Source organism: Physcomitrium patens, chromosome 9 (genome assembly GCF_059467195.1).
Source record: "Physcomitrium patens ecotype Gransden chromosome 9, ASM5946719v1, whole genome shotgun sequence".
Lineage (NCBI taxonomy): Eukaryota > Viridiplantae > Streptophyta > Bryopsida > Funariales > Funariaceae > Physcomitrium > Physcomitrium patens.
In genome coordinates, this window is record NC_143418.1 from 259038 (window position 1) to 275621 (window position 16584).

A 16584-nucleotide genomic window follows, 5' to 3' on the forward strand; every position below is an offset into this window, starting at 1 on the left:
CTCTCAAAGCCTTGTTCTCTCTCTCACACCTTTGGTTTGAGTCTTTGGTAAGGATAGCCCGTTGAGGCACCAAAGAGTTGTAGTATTTTTATTTGATATAAACTTATATTATAATTTGTTTGTTCCATATCTTTTCTGGTCTTCTTGGAGATCACTATTAATGGGATTATTTTCTTGTTTAGACATGTCCATTGTATAGGAAAAAAAGAATTAGTAAGGTTAGGTGAAAGAATCATTAAATTTGGAATTGAATTAAAAAAGTTATGAGGGTTTGAAGTTGGGAGGTTTTTTTTTGTTGCTGCTATTGCTCTGCCCTAGTGGTGGCTCCTGCTGCTGTTCTATTCTTGTGCTGTTTCATCTAGCTATGCCTATTTTAATCCAACTGTGCAGTTTCTATCCAACAGCGTTGTTTTCATCCAATTATACTGTTTCCATCCCAACTAAGCTTGTTTTCATCTGACTATGATGTTTCTATCCCAACTGAGCCTGTTTTCATCTAGCAGCACTGTTTCGGTTTAGCAATGCATGTTTTCATCCAATTGCTTGTTCTATCCATTTTTTTCTCATTTGAATACTTTTTAATTTTTTTTTTTTTTTTCTTATTTTATTTTTTATCACTTGTTCTAAATTAAATGGTAACCATTGTTGGAAGGGACTATTTAGATAATTATAAATTGATTGATTAACTAATCAACCATTAAAATAATCTCACAATTAATCTCTATTACCTTTTAAACTTTTTTTGAAGTTATTTTTTCTCTTAAAATAAAGTAGCAAGGATTTATAGCTCACAAACTCCTTTAATACATATGTACTGTTATATAGAACATTTACAACTACATAAGGCCCAAACCAATGTTTTGAATTTTTTTATAAGGTATTGTGTTGGTTATTCAAACTATTGTTATAAATAAGTACCCAATTACTTTCATAAATTTCTTGTGGCCTTAATTGATGCCGCTTATCAAATCTAGCTTTGTTTTTTAAGCGTGCTTCTTTCAACTTTACAATTGCTTTTTCTATGTCCTTAAGTCTCTTCTCTAACTGACAAATTTGAAATACAAGAAGTTCTTCTTTAGACATATTGTCTTGCTAAGGTAAAAAACTCCAAGTAGATATTTATTATTCAATTGGCATAATAGGCTTTTGTCATTGTATCAATTTTGCTGACATATATCTAGCCACTGAACTATTAGTAGTATGGACAACTTATAGAGCAAATGATAATATTCTTGGCCATTCTTTTGTTTTTTCTTTGTAGGCTTTAACAATGGCTTTTACTATTGGAGGATGATCTCGTTTACTTTCAGCATTACTTTTGAGATTATATGCTATTGTAAGTGTAAGATTGATTCCACATCTTTTAAAAAATTCTCTTTCTTTATGTGCATCCAACTCTCCACGATCAGCAATAATCTTTCCAATATATTCGTATCTACTAACCACATCTTTTAAAAAAAATCTACAAACTCTTTTAGTGGATTTTGTATGTACTGCTCTACCTTCTATTTGATTAAATAAATCTTCTCATGCCAAAATAAAGTACCACATTTGCCATAATTCCATAGGCATAGTAACTAGATCCATAACCTGCTTATAATATATTATAAGAGGATATGTGGGAAGCAACTCATCTCTATGTCAAATTTCCAAATATATTTGACAAGTTTGGTATGATTCTACAAACTTTATCACATCTCTATACATATTATGCCACCAATATCTTTCTTTAAGCTTATTAAAAGTGGCATAAATATCTCTATGAGCCATCTACAAACTATCATGAAATTCCTAAATCAATTGTCTTTGCATTTCTTTCTTATAAATTATTCTTTATGGTATATCTTAATTCCTTTTGTACTATTTTCATAAATAACCACTTTGTAAAAAATAATTATAAGCTTTCTATCTATTTTTTTAAAAAATAAATATTATTCCACCCTAATTGTCTTGATAATATATTCAAGTAGTGCCTAATATCTATCCATTTTTCTTTGTATAATTCTTCCATAAATTATTTTGGATATCGATTCTCTACTTGATGTACTCTAGAATAGAAGGTAGTATCTATATCTTCGGTATCATCAATTAAATCTTCTTCTTGTTCATATCAAGCCTGAGATAGCATATCTACCATTAGATTATTTTTGCCTATTATGTGCTTGAATTCAAGATTCAAGAATTTAATGTATGCAATCCTTCTTAGCATGGCAATATCAAGGATGTTACAATTGGTGATTATTTCCAATAAAGACAAATAATTTTTTTCCACTATTACTAGTGCTCTAATTAAATAATCTTTTTCAATCTTCATAGGTGTAATTGTTCCTTACAACTCTTGTATTACTTGTAGATAGTTTTTCTATCTTTTACTTAATACTTTGGCTCCAAACCTTATAACAAACCTATTTTCTTCCTCATGATCTTGTCCTAAAGTCCAACCAATAGCTATAGGACTTATATCTAGGGCTCACCTACCTAAGCTACATAAGTCCTAGGTATCGGAGTTGGATCAATTGTTAGAGAATTTGCAGAGGAATTTTACTCCTCTTCAAGCCATGACAAAATCTTATCACAGTCTAGAATATGATTAGATATAAATTTATAGCATTGCCTTTGATCCATTGCTTGATTTTTTTTTTTTTTTTTTTTTTTTTTATATACCTTTTTATTGGACTATCATCTAAAAAAGGTATAATTTTTCTAGAATAAAATCTTGAAGAACCTTATTCATCTCATTTATTATTAGAGCAACTGAGTTTGTTATATCCTGTGATAATGTGCACATCTTTACCAATCCTAAAGGTGTCCTTATAGTAGTGATATCTCTACTTCCTTAAACTAGTTGGAATTGATTACATCCAAAATAAAGATCTCCAATAAAATAATTGGTTCTATCAGCAAATGCCTCTGTAAATTTTCAAAGAATTGATCATTTGATTCATTAGTTACATATCATGAATAAATTATAATGTCCCATTTTTCTTTGGTATTATAAACCAATGATTGGAATATGATGCAAATGATAGTTCTAGGATCTTCATTTGTATCTTTTCACTCAAAAGCTCTATTAGCTTAGGTAGATGAGTCTTTTGTACTGGAATTAACCTTAGATCCCTAAGAACATGTGGCACCATAAATATAATCATTGATACTACAATACTTGGGTCTACACAATGAATTTCTAAAGGTTCAAAAGTAAAAGCCCTTCTATGTTTACTTAACATGTTTTTAACTCTTTCTCTTCAACATATAGAAGAAAATTTGTAGATCCTATTTTTAGTTTTTTGAGTGTAGTTTGTATAAACTTGTGACCAATATATTTAGGATTTCTTAAATTCTTCTCTTTTGAAGCTTGTTGAACTTGTTAATTGGAGTCACTAGGTAATGGTTTAACTACAAGCTTTATTTTTTTCTCCACAATCTTGTACCTAGTTTCTACTTTAACTTCATAATCTTGAAATGCACATATGATTGAATAGAATTTTCTTAAATATATTTGCAATACTTGATCTTCATCTCCTTGCTTAACTTTTATAAGTTCATTCAAAAAATCTTATAAACTTGTTTCCATATATATATACCTACTATCTTATCATCTTTATCAAATATACCGACTCTTTTTAGGTTTTTTTTAAAATTTTTCCACACCTATTTGCTCCTATTTTTATAAATCATTAAACTGTATATATCCAATAAATTCATTCTTAGATAATTTTATGATACTTATACAAAAGATATATTTTTTTATATGCAAGAGTACCTTCTTTGATGTACCACTATATTTTCAATTTATAGTGGTACTTTGCAAAAATCCTTAAATTCGTCATTGACCCTTGATAATGTACTATTCTGTAGATAATCTTGATTGCGCTCATGATTACTAGGCATAGTTAGGAATTATACTCCTCTCTTACCATTCAAGCTTTTGATATGGATACATGCTGATCCATCATCTAATATCTTAGTTTCTATTTTTACAGTTGTAATATATGGCTATTCAAGAATTATTAGATATGAAATAGTATCTTAAATAAAGAAATTTTGTTCAATAGTTATATCTCTAATTTTTACTTTTATATTAAGACAAGGACCATAGAGGTCTTCCTATGAACTATTTGCTGCCGAAATAATCCAACCATGTTCTATGCCAATGGGTCACCTTTCATATTTATAAATTTCATTTGATATAATATTAATTTCAAATCCATGATTAATAAGAGCAATTACTGGATCTATCATGTTTATAGAGGTGAACAATTACTAGACTATATTTGTAATATTATGGTTCTATAAATTTCTTACCTCTATATGCTTGCCAAAGATATCTTGCTTCTCTCTTGCTACTTCAATGCCATAGGTGATAGCTTCTCTCAATGCCATAGATTGCTGAGATAAATGATCATCCAAAACCTTCTTCATCCTTCATTTTTCAAAGTTAGTTTTAAGAAACTTACTTGTATCTCGTAAGATGATCTTTCCATCTTTCCATAAAATTACTCCTTGTTGCAAAATATTAGCAAAATCTCCACACTCCTTGCAAGGATGCTCCACATTATTATATCAAATACATCTTTGTATATGTCTTGGCTTTAATATAGATTTTCTTTGAAATTTTTCTTCCTTCTCTTTTAACTTTCCCAATTTGATTTGTAAGTCTTTCATTCCTTTCACCAATTCTTCAATTGCATCTTTTCATGGTACAACTATAGATATAAGAATTAGAGCAGTAGATATTGATAAGCAGTTTCTAGTAGTTGTCTGTGAGATATTGTGATTAGTAGAGGCCTAGTTTCTTGCCTTACCACTACCTTGCTTCTCCAATATTCTCTTTTAGCAAGTATTTCCATTACTTTAGACACCTTCTTTTAGTCAATTGTAACTCCATTATCTTCTATAATATCCTCTAGCAATAATTTCAATTCTCTTTATAATTCGTTGTTGGCTAATTGAATGAATAGTATGAGTCATCAGATTGACTCACTAGTTGTTTTAAGACAAAAGAATGCATGTAGAATGCCAAAATTATAATTATTAGGTAAAGATGTACTTAGAAGATGTTAAAGAAAGAAGAATAGTATTAGTCGAGAAGAAATGGAGTCTTAATAAGTCTTAGAGGCAATTATTTTAGTTGATTTAGTATTTTTACTTATTATTGAGGAGTAAGGATTAGTTACTAAAATCAATATTTATATTGATCTTATATATATATATGTATATATATATATATATATATATATATATTATTTATAAAAAACTATAAATATTAGTTAATAGTTAAAAGAAGCATGAAAAAGAACCTCATATTTTTTGTAGTTATTTATATAGAAAGTAGAATTTATAGTAGATTTAAATTGATTCTATTACTATAAAAAATCAATAATATAGGAAATTATATCCTTAAATTGCTATTAGCATTATAGAAACATTATAGGAATTTTTAGAATTTATTTAGAAATTATTTAGAATTTTTAGTAGATTCAAATTGATTTTTATCACTATAAAAAATCATAAATATAGGGAATTATAACTTTAAATTGATATTAGAATTATAGAAATATTATAGGAATTTTTGGAATTTATTTAGAATTTATTTAGAATTTTCTATTAATTTTTAGGATAATTTTCAAGACCTTGGTAAAATTGAGTTTTACAACTTGGGAAGCCATTATGAAGAAATGAAGCAAGGTTTGAAGGCCACACAATGTTTCTAGGCTAATTGGGTGTTTTTGAACACCATGGTGAAGTCAAAAATGCAAAAATATTAATTCTACTAGTAGAAAATAGGACGACCAGCAGCTAGTATAGTCCTTGTAAGAAGGGAGGTGCACAAGTCCCATATGGGTTGTAGCACCTTGGATGTAGGTAGGAAGATAAGACTAAGGCCTCAAGGCCTCTTCAAAACACCCACATGCACTACATGTGAGCCTTGGTGAGGTTCGAACCCTTGACCTAGTAATAAGTTACCCTTGAGGTAAAATATTTTTCACTTAACTTTCCATTTATTACTTGTTATTTTCAATCCTTCACAACTTACTCATAGTAACTCGGATTTATATGTTTTTTATATCATTGAAAAAATAAAAAAATTATCTTTCTAAAAATTTAATTTTTACTTTTACTTTTTACTTTTTATTGAGTGAGAATCGAGTGAACAGACTGTGATTCGTTTTGTAGTGTACAATTGTTTGATTGCACTTGTTTCACTTGTTTAGTGTTATTCTTCTTTAGTTCTTGTTGTTTGTTACTTCCACTTCATACCACCCATTACAAGCAACTCTTAATTGAGGCCATTTTGTAATTTGGATTGAGGGGTGGAATTTTACACTCACATTTTGGTGCATTTGCCAGGAGATGGTGCTTCTAATGGTGTATGTGAATGTGAAGTTTGCTACTTGTGATTGATTTTGCTTGGTTTTGTTGAAGTGAGAACCTCAAATAGGTCTTCATCTTTGGTAAGTGTTCTACATCTCTTCCATATTGGTGTAAACAAAGCAATTCAAATTCTCACTTTATAGATAGTCAAGAATTTCATTTTTTTTAGTTGAATGTTGATTTGCTCTCGGATTTTCATCAATCAGTTTTTACTCATTGAATATTTTAAGTTGAAACTTTTTGGGATTGTGTGTTTCGATGTTAGCTTTCTAAAAAGCTACCTCATGTTGAAATTGGACTAAAATTTAGTTTCTTGTGGATTTTTGATTAGAAAGGGGTTCACTGCCTTGGCAATTTTGTGTACTCCAAAATTGCTCTCGGATTTTCATCAATCAGTTTTTACTGGCTTCATCTTTGAAGTTGAAACTTTTTGAGTTGTTTTTATCGTGATGTTAGCTTTCTATAAAGCTATCTTATATCAAAATTGAAGTTGATTTGAATTTTTAGCGAGTTTTTGATTAGAAGCCTTTTTAAACAACCTCTTTTTGGGGTAGTAATCTATCTACATCTTATAATCAACAAAAATCCACTAACATGGCTCTCACCATGTTGTTTAATATATTGTATATTAAATATATATACATATTATTTTTACATAGGTGCCAAACTTCAACATGACAATATATAAAAAAATTGCCTTATATGTTAAGACATATGTCTTACAAATTGCACACTTGTTAGAGATCTTATAGAATGTCATCACATAGTTCTTAGTTAGATAGTATATATGGAAGAAAGAGTGAAGTCTTTTTCATGCTTATCTTCTCTTTTCTTATTTCTAGTTTAGTTTCGAGAATCTCTAGATTTTTAGTCTTTAGCTATGCCATTCCAATTTCTTCTTGAATATATATACTTTGTTATTATCATTTTTTCATTTCTCTTTGATACTTGTCTTACTTGTTTACATATCTTCCTTGATTTTTTATCTTTGATAAATTAACAAGAATATATTCATAATATCAAAGCTTTATTTATTTTTGATTAAAAATATATTATTTTTTTTTCTTGATAAGACTTAAATATAAAAAAAATTATAGATTATCTTTTTTTAAATAGATATTATTTTTAATAATTTATTATTTTCAATTCATTTTTTCTATTCATCTTAAGTAATATTAGACATCTTTTTTTCTTCTAATATTATTATAACAAAGATTGTTGAAATGAAGAATTCAATGGCACAAATGCAAGAGTAATTGAGAGAGTTAATGGTGGTAATGCATCAACTTAATTTACTACTATAAGAAGCAATAAGATTGATAAGAACTAAAAATATAGAGATGATTGGAGTTGCTTCTACATTTATACTAAATCATACTTTTTTTTTCTATGGTGGAACACCATTCTAGTATTAAAAAACCATGAATTACCTTGCTTGAGAATTTTAATGGTATAAGATTAAAGTTTTGAAAATTTATCAATTGAATATAAATGGCGATTGAACTTCAATTCCAAAGCTATCCAATTCCAAGTTCACAAGTAAATTTATTGAAATACTACTTTCAAGTTCTATAGTATCATGGTTTTCATCTTTTTTTAAGTAATAAGATCCAATATTAAATAACTTAGAGACATTTTTGATAAAATTTTGATCCATGTGTAAAAAATATAATGCAATTTGTATTGTAATCAACAAGATTTGTATTTTGCAATAAGATAATCAATTTATAATATTATATACTTTATAATTTTAACAACTTGCAATTGATATCAAGTAGAATGATAGTGCATTTATTACATAATTTTTCTACAAATTATAATATGAAGTAAAAAAAATTGATGTTCAACTTATTTGATCTTCAAAAATTTAGCCAAATAATTGACTATATTGTGAAGTGTGACAATTAGCTTTTTGAATTTTAATCTAAGAGTCATATAAATGGACTTTAGTATTTTTACAATTCAATGGTAATACCAACAGCTTTTCAACACATATATTTGGAGATAAAACATATGCAAATTGACATGGTACATTTCAAATATCTTGTTGAGTAAAAAAAAACTTGTTAATAAGAAGGATTGCACTTATATTAGAGAATCTAAGAATATTATTCAAAATTATCCAAAAAAATGATACAACCATTAAATAAGAAATATGGCTATCAAAAAAGATAATAAATAAGAAAACAAGTTAGTCAAGCTATAATAGGAATAATGCAACTAGAACCTTATATAAAACCTACTGAAGGATATATTCTCTCTTCAAAATTATCTTCTTATTTTATAATAGATGTTAATTTAAGACCTAAACATTACAAAGTCTTTGCTTTACTAGATTTAGGAATCTTAGCTTGTTTTTTAAATAAAAATTTTGTTAAAAGATATAACATTTTTTTAATAAAAAAAACTATTTTTTTTCATGTAGAAGTCATAGATGGTTGTCTATTATTTTATGGAGATATTACTCATAAAATCTTTCTTATAGAAGTAACAATTAATAGTTGTAATAGCTTTATAATATTTAATATAATTATTTTTTTTAATCAAATAATTTTAGATTTATAATAGATAAAAAATTATAATCCTTGAGTAGATTGAAATTCTTGTAGTTATGACTTTATTAAGAGTATAATCAAGAATATTATTAATCAAATAAAAAGTCATAAGTCTAATGCAACCAAAATTGAATTTGTAGGTACAAGAATTTTTTTGTATATTATAAAAGAAGGATGACATTATATTATATATGCTACATCTATTTCTAATAGTAAAAAGATTTTAAATGACATTCCAAACTAATTTCAAGATTATCAAGATGCCTTTAAGAAGAAGAATGAAACTATTCTTTTGAAACATCATCTCTTTGATTGCTTAATTGACCTTGAAGAAAAAGCTCAATTGCCATTTAGATCAATCTATAATTTATTACAAGATGAATTAGCTAAATTTAAGGAGTTTATTGAAGAGAACCTGGCTAAAAATTTCATATTCTATTCAAAATCTCTAATGTGAGCTTTTATCTTCTTTATAAAAAGAAAAAAAAAGATAAATTATTAAAGACTCAATAAGATTACCATAAAAAATAAGTACTTTTTATCTTTAATATTTGGACTTCTTAATTAATTGAATTAAGTCAAGATCTATATAAAAATAGATCTATAGAGAGTATACAATCTAATTTGCATGAAATAAAGAGATGATTGGAAGATTGTATTTTGAACCAAGTATGGAAATTTTGAATACAATGTCATCTTTTTTGGAATTACAAATGTACTTATAACTTTTCAAAATCTAATGAATGATGTCTTTTGAAAAAATTTTAAATTTTTTATTATTTATTATCTAAATAACATCTTAATCTATTTTTAAAATATAGAAGAAATATGAACTTTGTGTTCGTCATGTGTTATAAAAATTAAAAGATGTATGATTCTATGCAAAGATAAAAAGTGTATATTTCATACTATTAAAGTTGAATTCTTATAATATAACATTTCAAATGATGGATTTATGATAGATCCTAAAAAAGTTCTAACTTTCATGGATTGAAAGATCTCAAAAATAATAAAAAAAAATTTAATATTTTTTTGGAATTTTCCAATTATTATTATATCTTCATTAAAAACTTCTTTTAACTTATAGCTATACTTATTCATTTGATTTGTAAAGACAAACTTAAATGGAATAAAGAATAGAAACAACATTTAAAATTTTGATGAGAGTTTCTATTTTTATATCAATTTTATATTGTATAAATTATTTTAAGCTATTATTTATAGAAACAAATGCATTGAACTTTGCTATAAATGTTGTATTATCACAAATTATCAAGGACATGAATCTCAAAAAAAGAGAACTTCAATACATTCTTGTGTCACTCAAAAAGATTAAAAAATCACTTGAAGGTGGTATAGTAATAAATTAGAATAGTTATTGCCAAAGATAAGAAGATTAGAAAGTCTTGAAACAAGACTAAAAACTAAAAAGGCATTGACAAGAGTGAAGAAGGCTTCATTCTTGCCTTCGTATATATACTTAACAAGGAGTTATGAGGTCGTGTCCTATTGGACCTCCAAAACGTGTTGGCTTTACAAGACACGTATCTTAACTTGCAAGGAAAGTTTTTTTTATATGTATGCCACATAGTTAACTTGTTTTGTAAGTTATTATTATATAATTAACTTTTTAATCAAGTTTTTAACCTACCAATCAATTACAAATACATGTAAAATCAAAAAAATATCTAGTAAGCTTTTAAGTAGCTTTTCTATAAAATATTATAAAATAAGTATATTTTTATGTAATTCTATTTAATTATATAAATAAATATTAAAATAAATATGTATGTCCGTGATATTATCTTTTCTTCTAAAGATAAGTTTTATAACGAGTAATCATTATATATTGAAAAAAACTAAGATACAATAAATTGTGTTTGTCACATATTTTGATCTTTGTTCTCTTTGAAGATGGCTAATACATATTCTTAGCTATCAATAGTGTCTTATACCAGGACATGAAGACCAATCTATTTTTCGATTATTGTTGAGACCTTTGTAATTTTCTTCAAATAAAATATTTGAAATACCATTATAAGTCATTCTAACTTCTAATAAAATCACCAAACATCAAGAGTCTCTTCAAAGGTTGTGATATCAAATACATTATATATTACCATTTATTCAAAGAAAGAGATGTCATTCTTGAAGATCTTCATCTTAATTATGTCATCTTGAAGATTGTGACAATTGTAATGTTTCATTTCATAAGTCTACAAGTAATAGCTCTTGAGTTGAAATTACTAGTTATTAGTTCTTTATCTTCTTAGTATTATAATTGCACAAAAAATCAAACAAGAGTACAAGGTACAATGCTATCTTCTATAGATCTTATTTCTTTTATATCAAAGATTTTTTATTCTTCATCTTAGTTTTGATGTACATTGTGAATGAAAAATTTCAATTTTTTTTGTTATTTTTATAAGATTCTTTGCTATCTTTTATATATGTTCACTAATATCATATCTATGCTAATAAATAAGATATTCTAATCTATTTTGGTACCATCTTGAATCTAAGACTTCTTCTACCTCAAATTTTTGATTACTATCGTCTTCTATAGAAGAAGATGGCATTTTTTTTTTTCTTTTTTTTCTAGAAATATTAATTGTCTTATATGGCTTAAGAAGAGACACGTGAAGAATAGGATGGATCTTTATATATTCCGATATATATAATTAATAAGCAACATAATTGACTTTTTCACAAATAATAAAAGATTCAAGCCTATGATAGTCTAACTAATGACAAGGATAAGCACTCTTGATATTACAATGGAGTAATTATACCTTGTCATCTATGTTGAATTATGGTTGTTCTTTGCAATAAGCATCTATATTAATCTTTTGTTATTTTTGGGCTTCCTTTAACTATACCTTCATTATTGCATATAATTTTGACAAATAATTTATGAAATCTTTTGCTGCAAGATTACTAACTTTTAAAAAGTTAAAAGTATGAAGTTATGGATAATAACCATAATTGGCAAAAAAACATGTTTGTTGAATAGAAGAATAAATCAAATTATTGTATGCAAACTCTGTCAATGGAAAAAATATTATCCAATTATCTTGATGATAATTAGTGCTATACCTCAAATATTGCTCCATAATTTGATTCACCCATTTTGTTTAGCCATCAGTTTGAAGATGAAAAGGTAATTTTTTTTTTTATATTTATCTTTAATATTTAAAAAAATGTTTTTTAAAAATCTTTATATAAATTAAGTTGTCATATCTAATATAATATCTTTGAATAATCTATGATAGAAATAGATATTTTCAAGAAAAAACTTAGTTGTTTCTTCTTCTATAATAGATTTTGTATATGATACAAAATGTGCCATCTTGATAAAATAGTTTACTATCATAAATATAGAATTATACAAATATGAGATTAGAAGATCCATAATAAAATCCATAGAAATAGAAGACCATAATTGTTTTAAAATAAGTAATAGCTGAAGAAGTCCATAAGATTGATGATGAAGAGTTTTAGGTTTTGAACAAATATCACATGATTGTACAAAGTCTTTGTTTGCCTTCTACATTCGAGCCATCAAAATTTTTTAGATACTAGCTCCAAAGTCTTATTGTATCTAAAATGTTTGACTGTTGAAAAGCCATAATGAGCTTAAAGAATACCTAATTATATTTCATCTTATAGAATGTATAATTGTCCTTCAAAATAGAATAGATTATTTTTAAACTCAAACTTGGAAGTATCATGAGAGTTAGAAGAATTATTCTTGATATCATGAACAAAAAGATCAAAAGACATACTTGATTGAATTTGCTTAAAAAAAATCGAATCAATAGTTAATGATGATTTATTTCTTGAAGATGAAAATGCTCTAGCTTCAAAAGAATCATTTTTTGTTGATTAAAAGCTGCATCTCTTTCTTTTGGTGTAAGATAAGAACGTTGTCATATTATGTATTGTTTTGCTCAGGAATGCACCGGGCACTTAGCTGTGGAAGGTGAGATTATGTTTCACAAGTAGTCAAGAAACCCTAATAGGTTTCATCCATGCAAGAAGAATATAATCTGAATTTCAATTCAAAAGTACTTAAAATACTCTTCTTAATAGTCTTAACCATATATAAATCCTAATTACCTTATTACTTTCATATTTAAGCAATTTAGATATTTCTTGTAAATCCCAATCCTAATCAGTGAGTTTTAAAAAGTTTTAACATCCAATCCGACCATCCACTTGATGTGGAATTTTGCATATAATTGTCAATGCAAGTCTTCTAAATGCTCAAGAATTTTTAGCCCAATCCAACTTACAGATTGTGAAAAAACCTCCAAAAATTGCACCAATGTCACTCAGTTGCCAACTTGAAGAGTGAAGCAAAAATCCCAACAATGATTTCTCCTTCTTCAACTATTAACTTTGTTTCAAAATTTTTTTATAGCTTGATCTTTAAGCCTTCTACTACCATGCCAATTTTCACCTTAATCCAACTAATAGATCTCCAGATATCATAGAAACTCTACCCAACCTCAAACTGCCATCTTCTAAAATCTTCTTGTGTTAAAAAATAGATATCTCTAAACCACGCCGTTAGATTATCACAAAATTGTTTATACACTTAGCACATCCAATAATCCAAATAGTGTCAAATTTTCAACTATAGATGTCATGCCAATTGCACAAACTAGCCAAAATTGCTAGCCTTAATTATATTATATAAAACCCAAATCACTAATACAAACCCTGACTTTGAACAGTAATTGCTAAGTCCTTCAAAATCCTCTCAAAAAAATTCTTATGTCTCTAGAATTAAATTCAAGCTAACTCTCAAACCTTAATCTCCGATCTTCAAATGAAACCCTATTTTGCCCTAGGCGGTTGTTTTAGTGGCCAAAGGTCTGATTTCGACCCTGTCTCACAAATGGTTGACCCTCGGATATCAATCTATCCTATCCTAAGGATGTTTTAGCCCAACCCTACTCTTAACTTAATCCTAGTACCAACTATACTAATTATTTACCTCTTCTAATCTGATTTCTTCAATTTATGGTCTTTCTAAGGTAGTAGAAGAGTCTTTACAACTTAGAAGGTAAAATTATTAACTAACCTTCAACCTACTAATTATTAAGATAAGAAAATAATCTAAGAGGCTTTTATAAAAGCCATGTTTAGATACCTCAAATTATAATTAAACTAAGATAATTAGATATTAATTAGAAATTCAATTTTGATTATAATTTCACTATATAGTCGTATTACATCACGACAACGTCTTGAAAGACATTTCATAAACTTTGTTTTTTTTCAAATCTATAAGCGATTTTGAAATCAAATCTTGATAAAAACATACTCCAACTCGCTTGGTGACAATTCAAAATATGTGCCAATATGAAATATTTGAGATTCTTGTAATCTGTATACATAATAACTATACTAGAAGCGCCTTCTAAATAATGATGCTATTTTAAAAATGAATTAAAAATTGTAAGAAGTTCTTTATCATATATCTTGTAATTAATCTCAGCTACTGAAAATTATTTGGAACAAAAAAAAATTGGTGGAACTTATCATATGCTTCCATTTGTGATAAAAGAACACCCATAGCAAAGTCTCATGTATTTGTTTTCATGAAGAACACCTTAGAAAAATTGACATGATACAAATTTGGTGTAAAAATAAATGATGTCTTTAAGACTTCAAAAGATATTTTGGCTTCTTTGCTCCACTCAAGTTTGTTTTTATATGCCAAATTTGTAAAAAAAGCCATAACTTAAGAACAATTTTTGATGAAGATTTGATAATAATTGACAAATTTCAAAAAACATTGCACATCTCTCAATATTTTTGGGACCTTCCAATCCATGATAGTCTCAATCTTCTTAGGATTTATCATTAATTCTTTGTTGGAAATGATGCATTCTAAAAAATAAACCTAAGTAGTGTAAAATATACACTTTTTTATCTTTACATATATTCTTGTATCTCTAAGTTTTTAAAATATACAACAAATATAAAATTCATGTTCTTTTATATTCTTAAAATAGATTAGAATGTCATCTAAATAATAGACAATAAAATTTTTAAGAAACTCACAAAAGACATCATTCATGAGATGTTGAAAAGCAATTGGTACATTTTTGAGTCCAAAAGTCATGATATTATATTCAAAATATCTATACCTAGTTCAAAAAGTAGTCTTCTATTCATCTCCCTCTTTAATACAAATTATGTTGTATATTTGTTGTAGATCTATTTTTGTATAGATCTTTGCTTAATTGAATTGGTCAAAAAGTCCTAAAATCAAAAGTAAGGAATATCTATTGTTGATGGTGATCTTGTTAAGTCCTTAATAGTCTATGTACATCTGCCAAGATCCATCTTTTTTCTTTACAAATAAGATAGGAGCTCTTACTAGAGATTTTGAGTGACGTATGAAGTTCCTAGTAAAGTTTTCATTAATTTATTTTTTTACTGTAACCAACTTATTTTGCAATGAGTTTTAGATTGGTCCAAATCATAATTGAACTCCTTGTAGATCAATTCAATAATCATATGATCAATACTTTAAAAAAATATCTGTATTTTTTTTCAAAAATATCTTGAAAATCTTAATATTGACTAGAAATATTAATTGACATCTTTTGATTATAAAAAATAGATGTGGCATATATAGCAAAAGATAGTCCTTCTTTTGTTTCATACATAAAAGCTCTTACACTTATAAGTAAAGCTTTGGATATACTAGGCTTATCTATTTTTACTTCATTATTAAAATTTTGGATTAAATTATAAGAAAAATTAAGATTATAAGAAATCTGATCTAAAGATTATATTTTTCTAACCACAATAATCTTAAAAGAACTAGATTATAGGCATATCTTATTATATAAAATATTCTTACACTATTATGATCTTTAATTGTTACATCTAAAAAAATAGTTTCATGAGCAACGTCTCCAAAAGACAACAAAAAATCATCTATAATTTCTACATGTACGGATTTTGTTTCCTTGACTAAAGATATTTCTTGTTTCTTAACAAAGTCTTCATCTATGAAACAAGCTAAGGCTCTTGAATCTAATAATATAAAAAATTTGTGATTTCTAGGTTCTAAAGACACATCTATTATAAAATAAGGTGAAGGATCTGAAGAAAAAATAGGATCTTTACTAGATGTTATATATGTTTCCAGCTACACGATCCTTATTGTAGCTAGAAAAACTTGTTTTTTGACACATTATCTCCTTTAGCAATCATACTCTTTATTTTGTGATTACATTGCTTTTTTAAACAATGTTGAGCAATAGGCTTAGCTTCTTTACAATATAAGCACAAACCTTCTTCACAGTGTTAAATTTTTTTTTGCTTAGAGAGAGATTTAAAATATATTATATTAATTTTTATTGATTTTGGCCTTAATAAATAAGTTTCTAAAAACTTGGAAGTTATCATCATTACTTAGTTTATTCCTTTCTAACTAAGTCTTTATTCTTAATGCCTTTTAAATAATTGATTGTCACATGTAATTACTTAAATAATAAATTATTTCAAAGATTTTTCTTTCGACATTGTCAATAATAAATCTTTGATATTATTCTTTAATTCATATCAAAATTGATTAATGAGGGCTTTGTCATTTCAATCTATGTCATAAATAAGATTTTAGAATTCA

The 16584-nt window shown here is 26.6% G+C and overlaps 1 long non-coding RNA gene across 1 annotated transcript; it reads left to right on the forward strand.

Moving 5' to 3' along the window:
• Positions 1 to 5903: 5903 nt before the first annotated feature.
• LOC112286512 (uncharacterized) lies at positions 5904 to 7086 on the forward strand. Its single transcript, XR_012218164.2, has 3 exons — positions 5904 to 5974; positions 6352 to 6455; positions 6707 to 7086. It is a non-coding gene; the product is annotated as an uncharacterized LOC112286512 (long non-coding RNA).
• The last annotated feature ends 9498 nt before the right edge of the window (positions 7087 to 16584 follow it).